Source organism: Eubalaena glacialis, chromosome 7 (assembly GCF_028564815.1).
Source record: "Eubalaena glacialis isolate mEubGla1 chromosome 7, mEubGla1.1.hap2.+ XY, whole genome shotgun sequence".
Taxonomy (NCBI): Eukaryota; Metazoa; Chordata; class Mammalia; order Artiodactyla; family Balaenidae; genus Eubalaena; species Eubalaena glacialis.
This window is the reverse complement of record NC_083722.1, coordinates 79,578,431-79,602,506: the sequence shown is the minus strand read 5'-3', so window position 1 is coordinate 79,602,506 and position 24,076 is coordinate 79,578,431. Positions and strand designations below refer to the sequence as shown.

The window sequence follows — 24,076 nt, the reverse complement described above, 5'->3', positions numbered from 1 at the left end:
CTCTGTGGTGTTAGAGGAAAGACGGACGGGGCCTTGAGTCAAGAGAAAGAAGATGTGGTCTTGTAACTCAACCATAACGTTAAAGGAGATCACTCTCTGGTTGCCTCAGTTTTTTCTTTGGTAACGTGGAGGTAATAATATTTGCCCTGCCTACTCTATAGAATTGTTATAGGGACAGGATTTTTTTTTAAAATACTGAACTGAAATTATGTAAACCAGCATATGTAAAAGTGCTTTGAAACATAAAAGGGGATTTTGAAACAAGAGGTGGTGTATGTTAAATTCGTTGCAAAATCAAATGGCATGGAGTTTTAGTATTGGGAAGCAGCTGGGTCCAACCTTCCAGCCTACGTAAGGCAGACTCCTGTCCACATAATGACTAATAAGGAATTCATCAGGCCCTGGTGAAGACCACTTCCTTTGGAAGTCACGGGCTCATAAGGTGGTGGTTCGTGTTCCACGGCTCATGCAGGTAGCTCATTTGTCCTTAGATGGAACTGAAATGGCTTTCCATGGAATCTTCCCACTTGTCTTGGTTTTTGTTTCAGAGCTACATAGATTTCACCTGAGCCCCATCCACAGGACAGCCAGCCTTTTAGATATTTGTTTGGGTAAAAGTGTGAATTTTAGGGAAAAAAAGAAAAAAGAAACAGAGAAGCAAAACTTAAAAACAAAACCACCTCGATCCTACCATGCAGAGATGGATGCTGATAGCATTTTGGTATATACCTTTACAAATGCTCTCTATTATTTAACAAAATTAGATTGTACTTCCATATTTTATAAATCCTGCATTTGAGAAATGAAAGGGTGAATTAGTTCAAAAATTTATAAATATTCCTTGAGCACCGACTATGTGGTAGGTACTGTTCTAGGTGGAAAAACAAAAATGGCTGTCCGTATCAAGCTTGCATTTTAGTAAAATGAGAGAAGGAAATGAATGAACAAATAAATAAGTAAATAAATGAATAGGTAGATGAATAAAGTAGCTTCTTGTGGAACCAAAGAAGTTTGGAATCCCACTTAGAAATCTGCTTCCATAGGTAAGGACCGTCATGGTTATTTGGGGTAAAAAGGGACATGCCATGTCGCTCCCTATAGTCTGAGAACCCTTTTAGGAACTGAGCCCAAAGGAGAGCCTTTGACTCTGTCTTGCGTAGCATTCTTCCCCCCAGTACGCCCTTTTCCAGTTTGATCTTCATTGCTTTGTATTCTAACTGCCAGTCATTATTCCGACACCGGAAGGAACTAACAGTTCCCAGCCATACATTTTCATAGGAGAACATAATATTCTCCTTCCCTTGTGTATAAGATTATGCTTTTACTTAAAAAAAATCTAAAACCTCTTACTAAAACATTTCATAATGGTTTGTCTTTGTTACACTTGCTTCTACTTAAAGGGATTTTATCAAAATAATATTAAGAACATCATTCTATATGTTTGGTTTTATTAATGCCGGTTAATGAGCTTACATTCCAGTAACCAAAGCTCAATTATTTAATTTGCAGCAGGTGAATTTGATATCTGTAGCTAAAAGGAATTGTAGGCCATGAGATACCGTACTTAAAATCTATCTGTGTGCATTTGCTCAGACGATTTAAACTAGCATAGTAATTTAACAGGCAGACAGGCAGGCTAACTGATATGTTCCATTTAGTATTAAACACTGAATGAATAAGGGTTTTGAGAGCTGGTTAAAAGTTACGTAATTTGAAGTGCGTGTTTTAGACTTTTTGAGGTGATTTCTCATACTTATGTAAAGATTTTAAGGGGACCTCTGTACTTTATCTCATCTGATGACATTGTGATATCCATCTTAATTTACTGGGTATTGTTGCATTTTAGACATCTTCTCTAGATAGCCTCAAAAGCCTTTGTATACACTGGGCTATTTTAGGAAGTTTACAGTGAGGTAAGACCCCGGCTTATTCCAAGGCATTATCCTGTTGGCCTCTTTGATCTAGGATCTCTTTTGAGAGAGCCACTCATTAGGTAAGTACCCTTCAAAGGAGAGGCATGGTGCAGAAAATGATAAAATCAATTTATTCTTTACTTCATGCCAACATGAGAAAAGGCAAATCACATTTCTTTAGGAAGGAATCCTAAGTGCCTGGTAATTTGGGCAGGATAAATGGAGCCTGGGAGAGGAGTTTTGAGGGCAACTGTTACTTAAAATTGATAAACTCAGTTGCAAGAGATGTTATGGCGATTGAATGAAATTATGCATTTACGAGAAAGTGATTTATAAGCTGTAAAAGTCATATATGTATAATGTGTGACATATTAATATGTTAGGTAAACTGACTATAATTAGCATACACTGATCCCATCTTCAAATTCCAATTGACCTCATGCTTTCAACAGTTTTTTATAGGGAGGGGGCTACAGTGCAATTCCTTCTCTAATCAATGAATGGTTTGTTTAGAAAAACCTTGGCATGCACAATTTAAAATATATATTAAATACTATGTTAATGTGTCCTAGAATGTCCCAGTCTGTCTGTTCTTATTTACCTCCTGCTAAGTTCTAAAAGTAAATTGAGTCAGCGAAAACACTAGTGAAGCTTGTCTCAGCTTTCTAAGTTACCTGCAGTGATTGAGGACGGGTGGCAGAGAGAAGGACTGCTCATTAAACAGCAATTGTGGTCTGAGCTGCAGGTAGTCACGTGATGGACAGTAGCTTACCACTCAAAATTTCTGTTTCTCTCTTGTAACCCTGAAGTTAGTGGCTTAGGGCCTTTAGTGGAAGAGAAAAGGCTTGCTGTACAAAAAGTGGGTAAGCAAAACTTAACTACAAAGAAAATAACTTTAGAGTAGTGGAATGGTCTAATTAGCTTCAGTGCGAGGAACAGAAAACCCCACATTCCAGAAGCTCATACAAGTAGCTGCATAGTCACCAGGGACCCACACTCCTTCTGCCTTGGTGCTTTGCTATTCTCTGTACATGAGAGGTGTCCATCTCGTGATACAAGGTTTTTGCCTCAGCTCCAACCGTTCCATCCACATTCCAGCAAGCAGACAGGAGAAAGGAGAAGGGAACCTCCCTGCCCTTTAAGTTGCACATACCATCCACTAACATCTGAGTCATTTAAAAGTTTATTCGATAAATAGCTGTTGAGCATTCATTGCTTGCAAGGACTGTTCTACGCCTTAGGCACCGATCTAAGCACTGTTCTAAGTGAACAGAAATTGTTTGTCACATGGTCACACTTAGATGCAAGAAGGCAGGAAATGCAGACTGTAGCTGGGTGGCTCTATGTCCAGCTAACACTTAGGGAACCCAAGGAAGGAAAGGGGTGGTGGGGTACTGGGGGCAACTAGCAGTCTGCTGAAGTAAACTAAGTATGAAAAAAAAGTGTCAACTGGTATGTTATCTCACTGAGCATTTAAAAATAACTTTGCAACTATACTTTTAGAGATAGTATTCCTAACAGATATATACTTGTATGCATGCATGTCCAGTATATATCTGAGTTCATTTCTGGGTAACAGTGTTGGTAAACTATGGGAGAGTCATGTGGTGAGTGAACAGGTTTGGAGATACCTGAAAAATCTCATCATGGTTGGGATAGCTGATGGGTGAGGGGTGTTGGTCTAGAGGAGACCAAGAGGCAGATTCTCCCTTCAGCTATTAAAGGGGTGACATGAGAGAAAAGAAATGGAATTGAGTTATGCTGCCTCAGATGATTGTGCTAGAGCACAATCATCCTTTAAGAGGAGGAAGGCCTTCCTTCAGTGCTTTGTACCAGTCAGAATTCTGTAGCCTTTTGAGATTGTTCCTGAGGTATGTCAGCAAATCCTGGGGGGAGGGGGATATCACCTGCTCTGGGTGCTATAGAGAGAATTCCCATCCCCAGGGAGGGGACAGAGGGATGATCTCCACAATTCCTTTCAATGTGGAATTCTACCAGTAAATCTGCTAAATAAGTGATCTGGAACATGAATAATATTTAGGAGATGCTGGAATCTTCTTTGTTTCTTCTCTGAAGGAACTCTATTTGAATGTAGGAACTTTTGCCAAAAGCCAAAAATGACTGCTTGGTTTCAGACACTGTCCTCTCTAATAGGACCACAACCGAATTTTCCTGTACTTTTGTACATTGCATTTATTTTTCATAAAACTCTTTAGATGTGAAATATATGAGCCAAGCAGAGATGTGTCTCACAAACTATTACAGAGAAAGAATCAGTGGTTAAGTTTCATGTCAGGTAGAATCAAGAACCCTTCACTCTCCCTGCCCTAAGGATTGTACTATCTTTGATTAAAATGTCTTCAGAGAATTAAACTAGCCCAGGCATATGTACGATTTACTGCATGCAGACTTTGGCCAATGGGATTAATATTACCGGTGAACAACTCTTAGGTGCTTATTACATGTCAGGCAGGGGCTGAGTACGTCACCTCCTGTGAGATGGGGGGTATTATTACCTCCACTGTGTAGATGCAGAAACTGAGGCTCAGACGCCTGGAACTCAAAGTCTTTTTGACACTACATTCTATGATTTTAACCGCTGACAGATTGCATCACACTGTCTCCTAGTGAAAAACTCAGGATGTTGTTGTAAGAATTTTATGTCTTGTAATGGTGGGACCAGTTTTGATTAAATAAAAGGCAGTTGGCAAACAGGTGCTTCTTCCAACTCGCATTGGGGAAACAGGACAGCGGGCTGGGGTGATGATGGGAGGGAAGGGGCAGGAAGAGAGCTAGTTGGAGGAGGCCTTTGAACTCAGCTTCCTTATCTTAAAACAAAGCAAGGGGAGACACTGTCTTCTGGCCAAAAACATGCACTGCATATATAGGTTTAATAGTGAAAACTGTCAGTCAAATGGGTCCCTTGGCCTGGTGGTTTTTAATGGAAATACAAACATTTTCTGAGCTAGAGTGTATAATCTTTCAGCCTAAATAATCATAATCAGCAGTTAAATAATCTAAATGCTTATGAATTGTAGAGTCTAAATTATTCCAAGCACCATACTTCATGTTATCTCCATCTTCACAGCAGCAGCTCCATGGGGGCTAGGGAAGATCAACCATTAAAAAAGGGAAAGAGAAACGTACAGGCCTTCCAACCTCCTAAAGTATGGCAAGTCAAAGGGGGCAGTTGTGGTCCTTCTTTCAATCCAAGAGCAGGTTCCTTTGGATCGCTCTGGTCCTCAGTTTGTCCAACTATAAATTATAAATTATAAATTAAGGGTATGAAATTGGCCAGTCCTCCAGCCAGCCCTATAAATTGATGCCCCTTTTACTTTCTACCTTTGTCCTTTTCCTTTCCTTTTCCTTTCCATTTGTTCTTTTTTTCATCACAGCCCACTGGGTAGTTAGTTCTTTTCCTAGGAACCACTTCTTGCAGTGGTCATTTAGAGAAAAAAGGATAGAAGAAAAATGAGGACCATACGTGGGAGAATGTATTCCAGAGCAGGGGCATCAATGGGAAATAGACTGTGGCCCAGATGCCAGCTGTCTGCCAGAACTGCGAAGGGCAGGACTCAGGGAAAATCCCAACTGGTAGGGTTTCTCTGCCTCCCTGTAGTATCTTCTTTGTGAAGGTAAAATATACTGTAGCTGTTATCAGGGGAAGCCTCAGCCCTGAGGATGTAGAGGGGAAACATCAAGATCTGCAGCCTCAGTGACAGAGGGCATCATAACAAAAGGCTCCAAGTCACTGAAGACTTACAGGACAAGGCATAGCATGGAGGTGGGGAGGGCTTTGGATGTTCTTGGTCCCTGGAAAGTACTTAATAAAAGTTTGATAAAGGAATCAATGAATGCTGATGAAAATTTGACTCTTGCTAGCTGCCTCTTCCTCCTTTCACCTACCTTATCCACCCCTGCCTTCTCTTCCACCCAATCTCCTCTTTCTTCTTTTTTCTCTCTTCCTCCTTTCCTTTCCTTTTCCTCATGTTCCTCTCTCCTCTTCTTCCTTTTTCCTACCCCTGTTCTGGTGCCCTATAAAGTGAGAGGGGTCAAAATATTTTCTTTATTTTCTCAACATAATGGTTGTCTTGCTAGATTCTCATTTTGACTGTTGGGCAGGAGGCAGACCGAGCACCTGGGAAGAAGAGTGAGTGTGTGTGGAGCGGGGGAGGGGCGGGGGGGGGCGGGGAGGCACACACATGCATGTTTGGGGGTGGAGAAAGGGCCAGCTCTGGCAATCTTGCCTAGAGAGTGAGATGTAGAGGGGAGGCCACTCAGTTCTTCAGGAGCAAAGCAATTGAGAACTATAGCCTGAAGCCAAGCTGCCAGTCAAGAACGGCCAAACTCTTTTGTTTTCCAGTCATGGAATTTGGGAACCAAGGGATTGTGAAAATTGAAATGCAGTATTTGATTTGATCTTTGGGTTAAGCCAATATCCCTGGGACCTTAATTTGAACCTGCAGGAGGCTTTGGCCAACTTCTTTGAGAATCTGTTGTTACTCACACCCAACCCTTCGCTTATTTGAAGAGATTTGCAGACTACACTGCAGCTAGTGCCAGCCCACAGTTATGATAAAAGTTAAATTGTCTTTCTGTTCTGTTTTGAGAATGGTGTCTGTGTGTTCACTTTTTGAGCCCTGAGCTTGGTGCTTCTTTCTCTTCCTGGCTCTATCTCTGGATGTTTTCCTGTAAAACTTTCCCTTCAATGCATTTCTAAGGTTTTATTCTAAGGCAATATGGGATTGGGTACGCGAAGTGGTTATTCTCTGCTCTCCCTTCCATTCTTTGGGAGGGGAGACTGTGCCCTGGGAAGCTGCTCCCTGTACAGTGCATTGCTGGGGTTCCTTTGCTGGCTGACTTCTGGTTGGGTCCAGGGCCTATAGGAGGCACTGCAGGAGATGGGAGGGTGGGAAGAAAAAAAGGCTAGAGAATTTCCTCCCTCTTCCCTGCTTGCACTGGGGCCACATCTCTGGCAGTAGGGACTTCTCTCTATGACTGTAGCTCCTCTTAGCAATGCCCCATCCGTGGTTCCCACTGGCACTGGGATTAACTCATGTTTCCTTTGCCCCTTCAGCCCGAGCTGCAGTAATAGCCACCCCTTGTTGCCAGTTTCTGGGTGCCTCAACGCGTTTGTTTTATTAACCCTGCCCACCTCTCCTCTGTAGTCCTTTCATTGAACTCTCCTCATTGGACTCATCTGTGGTGAATTCTGTTTCCGGCCAAACCCAGACCAGTACAGTGGGGAAGGCCATGGTGCTGTGGTCACGTGTGTGAGATTTGTTAGGATGATTTGGGAAAGTATTGTTAAAAAATGTTTACATTTCCCATAGTAAGTAATTTTGGAAAAAGAAGCAGATTGCTTGATGCTACAGTCAAAACACTAAAACAAAACTGTCATTCTGTGATTTTTTTAAAAAACGGTTGCTTTTCCAATGACCTTTGAACATGAATGACTGCTGCTGCCCTGACCCCAGAAAGATGTGAAGCTGATGTTCCCAGAGTCAGCCTCAGTCTTAGGACTAATGAAAATAGCCCCCTGCTCCCGCCATATACAAGGAAAAAGTATTCCTCCCTTATTCTTTAGGCTTAGGGAAGTTGGTTTGACTGAACAAGGAAGAATTTCTTGAGATGGGAGGAAAGAGAGCATTCTAGAGGTCCTGGGCTACAGCGCAAGCCAGCTGCCTCCAGGCCATGGGTAACATCCTTAGATCCAAGCTCAGGGCATTTGGGGTTCCCATAAAGCTAAAGGCATTGCATCTTTGATCAGCAACTGCTCTAATGCAGCACTTCAGACTGAGGTGCAAGCTCAGCACGCCTACTCATTGATCCAATCGCCTGTTCAATCACTGACTCATTCATAAAACAAATCATCCAGGAAGTCAGTTATTTATTGAGAGAATGAATGAACAATCTGATGTCCAATTATAGGATTAGAAATCTGAATGTAGAATTACAGCTGGGATAAGTGTGCACAAAAGGAAAGGTCTGTGGAGCCATGAGAGCATCCTAAAGGTAGTAGAAGGGCTCCCTGAAGATAAGCCATGATGTGTTGGATGAGAGTTCATTAAATGAAGAGCCAGCGTTGGTGAGTGGAGTCAGGTTGGGGAGTACATTCTAGAGGAGGAGACCGCCTGTGCAAAGGCCCTGTGGCAGAAGGGAGAAACATGCCTTCCATTAACTCACAGGAGGCCTGTGTGGCTGAAGCACAGAGACAAAGGGGGAAAGCAGGATTGATTAAGGTTAGAGGGATGGCAGAGGCCAGACTACCCAGGACCTTAGGGGCCATGGTCAGATAGTTGGTACTTATCCTAAGAACAGGAACCCATTGGGGTGAAGTAACATGATCAGATTATGATTTGAAAATAATAAAAAGCAATTACAGTATACTTTCCATGTGCCAGAAACTTCTGAAGAGCTTTGAAAATATAAACAATATCTTCACAACATCCTCTAAGATAAGTACTGTTGTCATCCTCTTTTTACTTTTGAGGAAACAGAGGCACAAAGAGGTTAAATAACTAGCCCAAGGTCACGTAGCAAAAGTGGGATTTGAACCTCTCAGCATTGTCAAGTAGTCTGGCCACATGCTTGACCACCACACCATACAGATGCTTTTGTGCAGAGGATAGATTTGGATGTGGGCATACTACTTAGGAAGCTGCTGCAGTCTTTCGGGTAGGGAGAGCTTGTCCTAAGATGGTGGCAGTGGAGAAGGAGAGAAGTGGAAGATTTTAAGAGACCCGTAGGGAGCTGTATTTACAGGACTGGGTTTAGATTGGCTATAGGAGTGGTAGAGATAGGCGCCCCTCTCTTTCCCTTCTTCCTGCCAGCTCTGTGTTCTGCTCCCCTGAACACTTTCATGCTTCCATGCAGGGGGACTGTGAGGGAATTGTTGTGGCAAGTATTGCTCTAGTCCAGGGGTTCTCATCAGCAACGCTACTGACACTGGGCTGGTCAATTCTTTTTTGCGGGCCTTTACCTACTAGGTGCCAGGAGCAATCCCCCTCCTCCACTTGTGACAATCAAAAATGTCTCCAGATATTTCCAGAAGTCCTCTTTGAAGGCAAAATCACCCTTGGTTGAGAAGTGCTGGTCTACTCCTAGCCTGCATACATTTACAGTTTCTCACCTTGGACCAGCAGCCCACCTCCTGCCTGCAATACTATGAGCCTTGAGCCAATGTTAGTGGCACTAGTAGAGTTTTAAACTGGCCCATGCCCTGCACATAGGCCTTCAGCCCTCTGGAGGCAGGCAGCCCTAGACCAGGTAGATTCATAAATCTTAGAAAGGAGCCTTTCCACTGTTTAACAGTGTCATCCATCTTTAGTCTTTAGTAGGTAGCCTAGATAATTGTCTATAATTCAAGGACATTTTCTTTGGGGACATAGACTCTTTAGTTCTATGCAACTGATTTCAATATGAACTTTCTGTAATCTACTCTCATGTTCGGGCATTGCCTGTAATCTTATGTTTCTGGAACAACGGTTTCCTAAATAGCTCCAGAACTTTCCTGTGGATACTTTCTTTCTTTCTTTTTTTTTTTTTAAATCTTTATTGGAGTATAATTGCTTCACAGTACTGTGTTAGTTTCTGTTGCACAACAAAGCGAATCAGCCATATGCATACACATGTCCCCATATCCCCTCCCTCTTGAGCTTCCCTCCAATCCTCCCTATCCCACCCCTCTAGGTTATAGCTAAGCACCGAGCTGATCTCCCTGTGCTATGTTGATGCTTCCCACCAGCCAACGATTTTACATTTGGTAGTGTATATATGTCGATGCTACTCTCACTTTGCCCCAGCTTCCCCCTCCTACCCCATGTCCTCAAGTCCATTTTCTATGTCTGCCTCTTTATTCCTGCCCTGCAACTAGGTTCATCAGTACCATTGTTTCTTACTTTATTTATTTTTATTTTATTTTACTTTTGGCTGCGTTGGGTCTTTGTTGCTGTGCGTGGGCTTTCTCTAGTTGCGGAGAGTGGGGGCTACTCTTCGTTGCGGTGCGCGGGCTTCTCATTGCGGAGGCTTCTCTTTGTTTCGGAGCATGGGCTCTAGGTGTGCGGGCTTCAGTGGCACGTGGACTCAGTAGTTGTGGGCTCTAGAGCGCAGGCTCAGTAGATGTGGCACACGGGCTTAGTTGCTCCATGGCATATGGAATCTTCCTGGACCAGGGCTCGAACCCGTGTCCCCTGCATTGGCAGGCAGATTTTTAATCACTGCGCCACCGGGGAAGCCCAGTAACACTTTAAAAATTTTTTTAGATTACATATGTATGCATTAGCATACAGTATTTGTTTTTGTGTTTCTGACTTCACTCTGTATGACAGACTCTTGGTCCATCCACCTCACTACAAATAACTCAATTTAGTTTCTTTTTATGGCTGAGTAATATTCCATTGTATATATGTGCCACATCTTCTTTATCCATTCATCTGTCGATGGACATTTAGGTTGGTTCCATGTCCTGGCTATTGTAAACAGTGCTGCAGTGAACATTGTGGTACATGTCTCTTTTTGAATTATGGTTTTCTCAGGGTATATGCCCAGTAGTAGGATTGCTGGGTCATATGGTAGTTCTATTTTTAAGGAACCTCCATACTGTTTTCCATAGTGGTTGTATCAATTTACATTCCCACCAACAGTGCAAGAGGGTTCCCTTTCCTCCACACCCTCTCCAGCATTTATTGTCTGTAGACTTTTTGATGATGGACATCTGACCAGTGTGAGGTGATACCTCATCGTAGTTTTGATTTGCATTTCTCTAATGATTAGTGATGTTGAGCATCCTTTCATGTGTTTGTTGGCAATCTGTATATCTTCTTTGGAGAAATGTCTATTTAGGTCTTCTGCCCATTTTTGGATTGGGTTGTTTGTTTTTTTGATATTGAGCTACATGAGCTGCTTGTATAATTTGGAGATTAATCCTTTGTCAGTTGCTTTGTTTGCAAGTATTTTCTCCCATTCTGAGGGTTGTATTTTCGTCTTGTTTATGGTTTCCTTTGCTGTGCAAAAGCTTTTAAGTTTCATTAGGTCCCATTTGTTTATTTTTGTTTTTATTTCCATTACTCTAGGAGGTGGGTCAAAAAGGATCTTGCTGTGATTTATGTCATAGAGTGTTCTGCCTATGTTTTCCTCTATAGTGTCTGGCCTTACATCTAGGTCTGTAATCCATTTGGAGTTTATTTTTGTGTATGGTGTTAGGGAGTGTTTAATTTCATTCTTTTCCATGTAGCTGTCCAGTTTTCCCAGCACCACTTATTGAAGAGGCTGTCTTTTCTCCATTGTGTGTTCTTGCCTCCTTTGTTGTAAATTAGGTGCCCATAGGTGCATGGGTTTATCTCTGGGCATTCTATCCTGTACCATTGATCTGCATTTCTGTTTTTGTGCCAGTACCACATTGTCTTGATTACTGTAGCTTTGTGGTATAGTTTGAAGTCGGGGAGCCTGATTCCCCCAACTCCATTTTTCTTTCTGAAGATTGCTTTGGTTATTCAGGGTCTTTTGTGTTTCCATATGAATTGTAAGATTTTTTGTTCTAATTCTGTGAAGAATGCCATTGGTAGTTTGATAGGGATTGCATTGAATTTGTAGATTGCTTTGGGTAGTATAGTCATTTTCACAATATTGATTCTTCCAGTCCAAGAACATGGTCTATGTCTCCATCTGTTTATGTCATCTTTGATTTCTTTCATCAGTGTTTTATAGTTTTCTGAGTACAAGTCTTTCGCCTCCTTAGGCAGGTTTATTCCTAGGTATTTTATTCTTTTTGTTGCAATGGTAAATAGGAGTGTTTCCTTAATTTCTCCTTCTGATTTTTTGTTGTTGGTGTGTAGGAATGCCAGAGATTTCTGTGCATTAATTATCTATCTTGCAACCTTACCAAATTCATTGATTAGTTCTAGTAGTTTTCTGGTAGCATCTTTAGGATTTTCTACGTATAGTATCATGTCATCGGCAAACAGTGACAGTTTTACTTCTTCTTTTCCAATTTGTATTACTTTTATTTCTTTTTCTTCTCTGATTGCTGTGGCTAGGACTTCCAAAACTATGTTGAATAAGAGTGGCGAGAGTGGACATCCTTGTCTTTTTCCTGATCTTAGTGGAAATGCTTTCAGTTTTTCACCATTGTGTATGATGCTTGCTATGGGTTTGTCATATATGGCCTTTATTATGTTGAGGTGGGTTCCTCCTATGCCCATTTTCTAAAGAGTTTTTGTCATAAATTGGTGTTGAATTTTGTTGAAAGCTTTTTCTGCATCTAATGAGATGATCATATGGTTTTTATTCCTTAATTTGTTAATGTGGTGTATCACATTGATTGATTTGCATATATTGAAGAATCCTTGCATCCATGGGATAAATCCCACTTGATCATGGTGTATGATCCTTTTAATGTGCTGTTGGATTCTCTTTGCTAGTATTTTGTTCAGAATTTTTGCATCTATGTTCATCAGTAATATTGGCCTATAATTTTCTTTTTTTGTAGTATCTTTTTCTGGTTTTTGTATCAGGGTGATGGTGGCTTTGTAGAATGAATTTGGGACTGTTTCTCCCTCTGCAATTGTTTGGAAGAGTTTGAGAAGGATCGGTGTTACCTCTTCTCTAAATATTTGATAGAATTTGCCTGTGAAGCCATCAGGTCCTGGACTTTTGTTTGTTGGAAGTTTTTTAATTACAGTTTCAATTTCATTGCTCGTGATAGGTCTGTTTATATTTTCTAATTCTTCCTGGTTCAGTCTTGTAAAATTGTACCTTTCCAAGAATTTGTCCATTTCTTTGTGGTTGTCAATTTTATTGGCATAGAGTTGTTTGTAGTAGTCTTTTATAATCCTTTGTATTTCTGCGGTGTCAGTTGTGATTTCTCCTTTTTCATTTCTAATTTTATTGATTTGTGTCTTCTCCCTTTTTTTCTTGATGAGTCTGCCTAATGGTTTATCAGTTTTGTTTATCTTCTCAAAGAATCAGCTTTTAGCTTTATTGATCTTTGCTATTGTTGTCTTCATTTCTATTTCATTTTTTTCTGCTCTGATCTTTATGATTTCTTTCCTTTTCCTGACTTTGGGTTTTCTTTGTTCTTCTGTCTCTAGTTGTTTTAAGTGTTGGGTTAGATTGTTTATTTCAGATGTTTCTTGTCTCTTGAGGTGAGATTGTATTGCTATAAATTTCCCTCTTAGAACTGCTTTTGCTGCATCCCATGGGTTTTGGGTCATCGTGTTTCCATTGTTGTTTGTTTCTATGTATTTTTTGATTTCCTCTTTGATTTCTTCAGTGATCTCTTGGTTATTTAGTAGCGTACTGTTTAACCTCCATGTATTTGTGTTTTTTACAGTTTTTTTCCTGTAATTGATTTCCAGTCTCATAGTGTTGTGATCAGAAAAGATGCTTGATATGACTTCAATTTTCTTAAATTTCCCGAGGCTTGATTTGTGACCCAAGATGTGATCTATCCTGGAGAATGTTCCATGAGCCCTTGAGAAGAAAGTGTATTCTGTTGTTTTTGGATGGAATGTCCTATAAGTATCAATTAAGTCCATCTTGTTTAATGTATCATTTAAAGCTTGTGTTTCCTTATTTATTTTCATTTTGGATGATCTGTCCATTGGTGAAAGTGGGGTGTCAAAGTCCCCTACTCTTATTGTGTCACTGTCGATTTCCTCTTTCATGGCTGTTAGCATTTGCCTTATGTATTGAGGTGCTCCTATGTTGGGTGCATAAACATTTATAGTTGTTATATCTTCTTCTTGGATTGATCCTTTGATCATTTTGTAGTGTCGCTCCTTATCTCTTGTAACAGTCTTTATTTTAAAGTCTATTTTATCTGATATGAGTATTGCTGCTCCAGCTTTCTTTTGATTTCCATTTGCATGGAATATCTTTTTCCATCTCTTCACTTTCAGTCTGTATGTGTCCCTAGGTCTGAAATGGGACTCTTGGAGACAGCATATATATGGGTCTTGTTTTTGTATCCATTTAGCCAGTCTGTTTCTTTTGGTTGGAGCATTTAATCCATTTACATTCAAGGTTATTATCAATATGTATGTTCCCATTACCATTTTCTTAATTGTTTTGGGTTTGTTTTTGTGGGTCTTTTTCTTCTGTTGTGTTTCCTGCTTAGAGAAGTTCCTTTAGGATTTGTTGCAAAGCTGGTTTGGTGGTCCTGAATTCTCTTAGCTTTTGTTTATCTGAACAGCTTTTGACTTCTCCATTGAATCTGAATGAGATCCTTGGTGGGTAAAGTAATTTTGGTTGTAAGTTTTTCTCTTTCATCACTTTAAGTATATCCTGCCACTTCCTTCTGGCCTGCAGAGTTTCCGCTGGAAAATCAGCTGATAACCTTATGAGGATTCCTTTATAATTTATTTTTTGTTTTTCCCTTGCTGCTTTTAATATTTTTTCTTTGAATTTAATTTTTGTTAGTTTGATTAATATGTGTCTTGTTGTGTTTTTCCTTGGGTTTATCCTGTATGGGACTCTCTGTGCTTCCTGGACTTGGGAAACTATTTCCTTTCCCGTGTTAGGGAAGTTTTCGACTATAATCTCTTTAAATATTTTCTCAGACCCTTTCTTTTTCTCTTCTTCTTCTGGGACCCCTATAATTCGAATGTTGGTGCATTTAGTGTTGTCCCAGAGGTCTTTGAGATTGTCTTCAATTCTTTTCATTCTTTTTTCTTTATTCTGCTCCTCAGCAGTTATTTCCACCATTTTGTCTTCCAGCTCACTTATTTGTTCTTCTGCCTCAGTTATTATGTTACTGATTCCTTCTAGTATATTTTTCATTTCAGTTATTGTGTTGTTCATCTCTGTTTGTTTGTTGTTTAGTTCTTCTAGATCTTTGTTAATCATTTCTTGTATTTTCTCAATCTGTGCCTCCATTCTATTTCTGAGATTCTGGATCATCTTTACTATCATTACTCTGAATTCTTTTTCAGGTAGATTGCCTATTTCCTCTTCATTTATTTGGTCTTGTAGGTTTTTACCTTGTTCCTTCATCTGTGACATATTTTTTTGCCATCTCTTTTTGTTTTTTTTTTTTAATGAGTGGGATTGTGTTCTTGTCTTACTGGTTGTTTGGCCTGAGGCTTCTAACACTGGGGTTTGTAGACTATTGGGTAGAGCTGGGTCTTGGTGCTGAGATGAGGTACTCCGTGAGACCTCACTCTGATGAATATTCCCTGGGGTCTGAGGTTCTCTGTTAGTCTAGTGGTTCGGACTTGGAGCTCCCACTGAAGGAGTTTCGGCCTGACTCAGGGCTCATGAACCCAGATCCCGCAAGCTGCCTGGGGTGGCAAAAAAAAAAAAAAGAGAAAAATAACAAAGTAAAAAATAAAATTAGACTAGGAAGCTAACAAATATGTTAGAAAGAATATAAAAATAAAAATATAGATGAATCAACAACTGGAAGGTACATCAGTACCACAGTAGTGAAAAAGAGGAGGAGGGAAAAGGAAAAAAAAAAGGGCGGGGGAAGGCCTTGGCTCTGGAGGGCGGGGCCTAAGCAAGCGCAAGCTTTGGGTGGTGCTCAGGACCCTCAGGGCTGGAAAAGGCCCTGGGGGCTGTAGGGGATGGGACTTAGGCTCAAGGAACAGAAGGGACCCAGGCATGCCCCCCACCCCTGGTCTCAGAGGACGGGGGACGTCACCTGGTAGTCCAGCAGGCTTCCTGGACTCGAGTGGGCGGGGAAAATGTCCTCCTCTCCTTTCCCTCCTCCTGTCTTGGAGGGCCTCTCCTGCCTGCCTCTCCTGATTTCTCCGGCCGCCCTCCTATGCCCCCAAGGACCTACGTGGCTTGGAGGGGGCTTTGGAGGGCAGGGGACCGGCCTGGGAGCTCAGCAGGCTCCCCGGACCGAGTGGGCAGGGCAGTCACCCTCTGCTCCTCTCCTGCTCTTCCCAGAGAGTCCCTCCTGCCTGCCTCTCCTGATCTTCCCTGCCTCAGGGGCGCTGATCCTGTCTGGCCTCCACTTCTCCTCCTCCCTCAGTCCCCCTACATACTACTGGTTCACTTTGGGGTTCCTCTCGTCTCCTTGGGCATCAGAGTCCCCCACCAGCTGCCAGCAGGCACCCTAGTTGTGGGGAACCGCTAACTTTGCATCTTCCCACACGGCCACGTTGACTCCCAACTCCCCTGTGGATACTTTCATTTCTTAGGAGGCGTTTCATACTCTGGTTTCTTTTCAGACCGAATAAGTCTTTCACCTTTTACTAAAGATTTCCATGGAGAAGGCCTTTCAATGAACAATATATTGAAGTTAGATAAGCTTCTCATTTAGAATGATGAATTTATCAAATGCCTATATTTAGAGAAGAGAATTTTAAAGAATTTTGGTTAATTGAAAATTCCCTACTAAAGAATGTTTTTTAAAAAGTACCTTGAGAAGCCTGCCTTTTAATGTAGGACCCATGCAGGTATCTGGGGAGAAACACCCAAATGAGATCTAAGTCTAATATTGATGAGCGCTGGTTTTGTCTTTCTTTAAAGCAGGGGATGCTTCCGTAGAACAGAGAGGCATACTCCTGTGAGAATCATCTCTTTTCTAATTGATGGCTCAATGGGCTTGGGTAAATTACTGCTAAACCTTTTTTTAAAAATGTCTGTTACATACAAAAGTAAAATGAAACCCCACGTACCCTTCACCCAACTTCAGCAATTATTCAACTCATTGCCAGTACTGTCTCCTTCCTATCCCACATTTCCCCACTTCTATCCCTGGGTTATTTTGAAGCAAATCCCAGACATTATATCATTTCATTCATAAATATTTCAATATAAACATTCTTTTTTCAGATAAACATTTGTGACACCAAATTACAAACACTTCAAGGTGGAGAACAATTCTAACGAAGGCTTCCCCCATAAGGTTGAAACCCACTGGGACCCAAATGTGAGAGGCTTAGATTCTAATTTTTTTTTTTTAATGTTGTTATAAAGCAGCAACATGGACCATTTAGTGGTATTATATAGGGAAATCAGAAAGATTTACACCACTTGACACATTCTTCAGTTGATTTTCAGTTCTGTTCATCCTGGCTTATGCCTAAGTCTCAGTGTTCCCAGGACTGATGTGATTACATCATGGGTAGAGTTTTTGTTATCTTTTGGTGATTATGGACATTTCTACACATGACTGGAAGGGTAGGCCTTTCTTGATCTTGTCTCTTTTCAACTTCTTGACTGCATGGTAACTCTTCAGGTTTTTTGAAGAAAGAAAACAAACAACAACTTCCAAAGTGTGACCATGAACTGATGATTGGTCGCATCTTCTATGCCTAAAGTTTCTTGGGTATTGATTAATCGTAGCTTTTCTGCAGGGAATGTAACTGAGGTTAAGCTTTCTTTGTAATAAGATTAAACTCCTGAATCTCTGCTGCGGCCTGAACATAACCATTTTGCTTCTTGCACTATTTTTGTTAATGATGACATCTGCTTGCCCCCAGAAGCTCCATTTCATTGGGAAAAATTTTTTTCTGCAGTTGCTCTAGAGCATTTGGTCATTAATTAATTCAATCGTAATTCACTGAGCAGTAACTAGGGTCCACCCACTGCACTAGACGCTGACCTAGTCACGGCTCAGACATAGTCCCCATTTTCCCAGACCTTAACTCTAGTCTTGATGTCTTCATTATTTGAATGTCTTTTGTACATCCAACCTTGGCGATTTGAGGGAGCAATAGAATGGTTTCCATATCCAAATATCATCTTTGCCCTTCTCTCCCTCGACTAGGTTGCCATGGGATATCTTCGGGTTGAACCATATTTTTGTCTTGGCCTTGGTATTCAAATCTGGTTACTCTACAGGGGAATGATTCAAGAAGGCATAACATGTGGGCCAGGAACTTGGGCAGCAGTCTCGCCCTGGCTACAATAGAAGGTAGAGAGAGAAGGTGCCCGAGAAGGATAGGGAAATGTGAAGGCTAGGGTCTCACACCACAACAGACTTTATATCCATCACAGTTTGGTTGACAGTTAGCCTTGAGCCAAGCAAGACTGCATGGTGACAATTAAGTGTCATCATGGGAACTTAGTGTTTCATATTACCAGCCTGTCCTCTCATCTGGTGATGTTCCCTAAACTCCTCAACAGCATCTCTGAGAAGGGGTCCTTTAACCTCTACCTGGCACCAGCATTGACAAGGAATACATTAGCACAAGGGTCAAGAGCCTGGGCTTTGAGGGGAAAGATGACTTGGATTTAAATCTCTGCCTTGCCACTTACTCTACTGGCACTGTGACATTGACAAGTGTATAAATGATGTTACCTTGCCTGTGGAGTTTCTCTGATGATTAAATGAGTTAATACATATAAAACATTTAGGATAGATCTGATACTTAGTAACTCTTAATAAATCTACTCCTCAGTGTTCTCTCTTCGGAGAACTCTCCCTTAAATGTTTGCCTTTTGTTGTACTATAATAACTTTCTTCATCATTTCACCCTCTTGCTTTTTTAATTCTTTTACATTTTGCTTTTTGAGGCTGCTTAAGCATTTAGTCCTTCTTTATAATTCTTGAGTATTTAAGGCCGTTCTCCTGTCTTGTCCTGTCCCCAGTACCCTCCATGCTGTAGAATCTTCTTATCTCCAAAGTACCCAGTTCTTCTTTCTCTTCTTCTTGTTACAGGTTTACAGGACCCTCAGTATTCTAACCCATCTCCATTCAATATTCTATGGATTCTTTTTTTGTGTATTCCACAGTTAGTCACTGGGCACTTTCTATGGACAGGACACTGAGTCTGACCCTGGTGACGTGGTCCCTACCTAGTGAAGCTCATGCACTAATGAGGAAGATGGAGTAAGTACTCTGATAAGGAAGGTTCTGGGGGGTATTGGGACATCTAATCCAGATTGGAAGGAAGCATGAAGGTTTAGGGAAGCTTCCAGGAGGAATAAATGGCTGATGTGAGACCTAATGGGTGAGAGAAGTGAGCCAGGTAATGAAGGGGGACATGAGGAGTGTTTCATATGGGACTTACAATCAAATACAATATTTAAATGGCCAATTAAAATAATGCAGTGATTAAATAGATTGGGTTCTGCTAAAAGCCCAAAACAGCTCTGGAAACTTCTGCTGAAAAATGGCCACTTACGTGGGGAAGGGGATCAAAATGTCACCCCCAGAAGTATGCAATAATAGCTAACCTTCTACCACATCATCCTTGACTCCTAACCTTATCTTTGCCTTAAAACAAATAGTTTCCCTCCAAGCAGGTTAGAGCCCCCTTTTCCCTCCATTCTCACATTCTTCTTGACATGTGGCCATTGAAAGTTGGCTACTAACCCAAGTCATTTTTCCCAACCTGCCGTTAGAGATGCTATCTCCACAATGTATAGTAACATTGTTTACATTCACATTGGTCAACTGTAATTGAATATGAAATTTTCAGCATTACCTTGCCTTCATGATGGTGTTGGAAATAATTTATATGTTTATAATAAGAAAAGATTTTTAAAAAAATAAGGTACACAATGAAAGGGGTTCCCAGAACTGGTCTGGAATTTTTCAGGGAGATATTGAGCATGGAAAATATTTAAAACTCCAGCTTGGAGTTTGCTGTTTAATGCACCTAAAAGTGTATACATGAAACTCTGTGGCAGCAAACTTGAACCACTTTCCAGCGCATAACCAAATGTTTTATTATTTTAATATTTGAAATAATACAAAAAATTTACCAAAAGAATATAAAACCTTAGGAAGAAAAGAGTTGATCCCTGCCAAGGCGGACCTCAGCCAGATTGAGCCTCTACCCCTTAACATCTCGAAAACATGCTTTCTTCTTTAAGCTTTATTAACTGAGGAAATAATGATGATCAAAATGGGATGGTGTTTTTATTAAGCAGCAGCCAGTGGAAGACCAGGAGAGCCTCAGCCTCTGATGTCAAAGTCCACAGGGCAAGGGCTCTCCAAAATCAGCTGGGAGAGAAGGAGAGCTGGCTTCTGTTGCCAGGGATTGCTTTTGTTTTCTTTCTTTGTAAACTGACTGAATTATGCCCTTGTCTCCTGAACTGTCTTAGCGTCATTTCCTTGGGCCTCAGTGGCACCCAGAACAGAGCTGATCAACTACAGGCTCCAGGGTTCTTAAATCCAACCAACAGACCATTTCCAGGAATGCAGCAGACGTTCCTGCATCTTAGACACAGGTTATATTATCTCCAGCTTGCCACACCTGCAGGGGCAAAGCCTGCCTATTGGAGATGCAGGGCTTCATTGTACATGTGTATTTGTGTACAGACCACACACACATTACTCATGCTTTCTGATAAAACCCAGAGGAGGTATAGAGGCTACTTCATTTATAGATTAAGGAACCTCTAAATTCATCTTTAATATGTTGAAATGTACACAGGGTCAGTAAGGCAGGAGAGAAGAGGAGGATGTATGTTATCATCATGGAAGGGTCAACTGAATACAGAAAATTATCTGTAATAAATCAGAAATTCTATGATTGCTACATATTTTAAACAGTATAATGGATTGGATGATGTAGATTCATTGTGTTATTATTATTCAAGATAAGACTAGTAAATTATATTTGTGTAGAGCTTTGTAATTATAGAAATGCTTTCTTCTTGTATAACATTTTCAAGTGACTAATAGCAGTGAAGTTATATCTCTTTTCATATCTGAAAAATCAAGTATAAGTAATACTTATTTTGAAAGAGACTTCTCTTTTTAAAAACAGAAATTAAATGTGCATATTATGAGAATACTGACTAGCAACAAGAAGAAAGCATTTACCCAAGAAAAAGAGTTGACATTTTGATTTTTTTTTCTAGTCTCTTTTTCCTTTCCTACATTTTGCATAGTCATGATTGTACTGTTACTATTTTCTCTCAATTTTTTTCATTTACATGGAGTAATGCTTCTCATTCTACAGTTAGTATAAATTTTTTTGCAAAATTGAAAATGGTAGGAATAGTGCATATACAGTCACTGTGGGAGAAGGGAATCCTTATAGTTTCGTTAGGAACTATGGACAGGGTTTAACTATTCAAAGTAAATCATAAAACACTTATTGAGTACCTACCTACCACATGCCAGGCTCAATTCTTGGCACTGTGTGTGGGCAGTGGGATGGTGGTGGCTGGTAAAGGGCTATGAAAATGACTAAGACCTATAGCAGATGCTTTCAGTGAGCTTACACTTTAGTTAAGAGGAGAATTAAGAAAGGAAATTAATAGGTAAATAAGGGAGAATAGTAGTTAGGAAGGAACTTAGAAAAGAAGGGAGGAAAGGAATTGACCAGGGGGGCAGGGACAAAAGAAGAAAAGAGGAAGGAAGGAAGGAAAAGGAAGGAAGGGAAGATTGGAGAAACCAAGGGAAGGAGGGAGGGATGGAAGGAAGGAGGGAGGGAAGAAGAAGAAATGACACCAAAACCCAAGAAACCATAAACACCTATTGAATTTCAATATTCAGATTATAGAAATCATTTAAGGCAATGAAAAATATCACAGGACAGTATAAAATCAAAATTTCAAAAAATTTATCAAGATTAACAGTATCTTGTTGACAAACAGTCATTTTAACTTCTCTAGATTCTTCTGTGTAAAATTCTCAGGACATCTTGAATGCCAGGTTTCTCTCTGAAATACTCATGATAAAGCATACTTGAGTATTGTTGCAATTGAAGAAGAAACTATTGCTAATGTGTATATGAGATATACAAAAAAATGTGTGGACTATCTATTTCTGAAAACTCGAAGCTATGTAAAGGGCTCTCTCATGCCATATACAAGAATTAACTCAATATAGATCACAGACCTAAATGTAAGCATTAGAACTATAACACTCCTACAGTAAAACATAGGTATAAATCTTTGTGACCTTGGGTTAGACAGAGCCTTTTTAGATATGACACCAAAAGCATAGACAACTAAAGAAAAAAATAAATTGGACTTCATCAAAATTAAATACTTTTGTGCTTCAAATGACACTATCAAGAAAAGACAATCCACAAAATGGGAGAAAATATTTGCAAACATATCTGGTAAAGGACATGCATCCAGAATATATAAAGAACTCTTACAACCCAACAATAAAAATTCAAGTAACTCAATTTTAAAAAGACAAAGGATTTGAATAGACATTTCTCCAAAGAAGATATACAAATGGCCTATAAGTACGTGAAAAGATGCTCACTATCTTTAGTCCTTAGGGAAATATAAATAAATATAAATCAAAACCACGACGAGACACCACTTCACACCCACTAGGATGGCTGTAATAAAAAAGACAGACAATAACAAGTGTTGATAATGATGTGGAGAAACTGGACCCCTCATACATTGACGATGAGCTTGTAAAGTGGTGCGGCCACTTTGGAAACACACTTGGTAGTTCTCTGGAATGTTAAACACAGAGTTCTCATGTGAAACAGCAATTCCACTCCTAGGTACATACCAAAAGGAAATGAAGACATATATGCACACAAAAACTTGTACATGAATGTTTCAGCTGGATTATGAATAATAGCCAAAAGGTAGAAACAACCCAAATGGATGAATTGATGATAAATGGATACACAAAATGAGGTATATCCATATATGAACTGTTATTTGACAATAAAAAGAAATGAAGTACTGATAGATTCTTTAACATGTAAGAACCTTGAAAACATCATGCTAAGTAATAAGAGCCAGTCTCAAAAGACCACATATTGTATGATCCATTTTATATGCAAATACGCAAGTGTACAGAGACTGAAAATAGATTAGTGGTTGCCTAGGGCTGGGGGGAAGAAGTGGAGGATGACTGCTAATGGTATGGAGTTCTGTTGGGGTAATGCAAATTTTCTAAAATTTGATTGTGGTGATGGGTTCACAACTGAATATACTAAAACTCATTTACTTGTACCCTTTAAATGGGTGAATTGTGTGATATGTGAATTATATCTCAATAAAGCTATTAAAAGGGGGGCTCTGCATAGTGTTGTGAAATCTACCTGACTCAGTGCTAGGAGCTGAAAGTAGGGAGAGAGGATTGCATAACTAGGACATTGTATTATAACCTATACATGTACAAAGGACTTTTTCAGTGGTTCCACAGAGGTGAGAGAGCAATTCATTTAGCCTGTGAGGTGGGGAGAACTTTGAGGAGTGATATTTAAACTAAGTATTAAAGATTGATAGAAGTTCAATGGATAAAGGAGTGAAAGTATCTTAGGGACATGGGTAAAAAGAACTAAGTAAGGACTTATTAAATAGGAGATATGGTGATGATGGTGGTGGTGGTGATGATGACCCAATGATGATAGTCATGGTTGTGGTGATGGTAATGTTGAAGGTAATGATGGTGCTGATGATGGAGATAACAACAATGATGATGGTGGTAATGGCGGTTGTGGAGATGATTTTTTTTTTTAATGTCTTTATTGGAGTGTAATTGCTTTACAATGGTGCGTCAGTTTCTGCTTTATAACAGAGTGAATCAGCTATACATATACATACATCCCCATATCTCCTCCCTCTTGCATCTCCCTCCCACCCTCCCTATCCCACCCCTCTAGGTGGTCACAAAGCACCGAGCTGATCTCCCTGTGCTATGTGGCTGCTTCCCACTAGCTATCTGTTTTACATTTGGTAGTATATATAAGTCCATGCCACTCTCTCAGTTCGTCCCAGCTTACCCTTCCCCCTCCCTGTGTCCTCAGGTCCAATCTCTACATCTGCGTCTTTATTCCTGTCCTGCCCCTAGGTTCTTCAGAACCTTTTTTTTTTTTTTTTAAGATTCCATATATATGTGTTAGCATACGGTGTTTGGTTTTTTTTTTTTTGGAAACCAAGGAATAATTTATTTGAACAGTGATAATAATTATATTACAATTTTGGCTAAAACATTTTAAGAAGAACATTATTTTTATGTAGTAGGCACTTTTTAATTTGACTCCTTTTATTTATTTGAATTTTATTTATTTTTTCATACAGCACGTTCTTATTAGTTATCCATTTTATACATATTAGTGTATATATATCAATCCCAATCTCCCAATTCATCACAGCACCACCACCACTATCCCCCGCTGCTTTCCCCCCTTGGTGTCATACGTTTGTTCTCTACATCTGTGTCTCAGTTTCTACCCTGCAAACCGGTTTATCTGTACCATTTTTCTAGGTTCCACATATATGCGTTAATATACAATATTTGTTTTTCTCTTTCTGACTTACTGCACTCT

At 40.2% G+C, this 24,076-nt stretch overlaps 1 protein-coding gene and 1 non-coding gene across 2 annotated transcripts in view; both read left to right on the top strand.

Annotated features, from left to right (window-relative positions):
* Positions 1 to 24,076, top strand: part of ERC2 (ELKS/RAB6-interacting/CAST family member 2) — a 940,128-nt gene that overhangs the window by 546,932 nt on the left and 369,120 nt on the right. The gene's annotated exons all lie outside the window — the stretch shown is intronic.
* LOC133095840 (U5 spliceosomal RNA) lies at positions 16,071 to 16,188 on the top strand. The gene has a single exon (XR_009701697.1). It is a non-coding gene; the product is annotated as a U5 spliceosomal RNA (small nuclear RNA).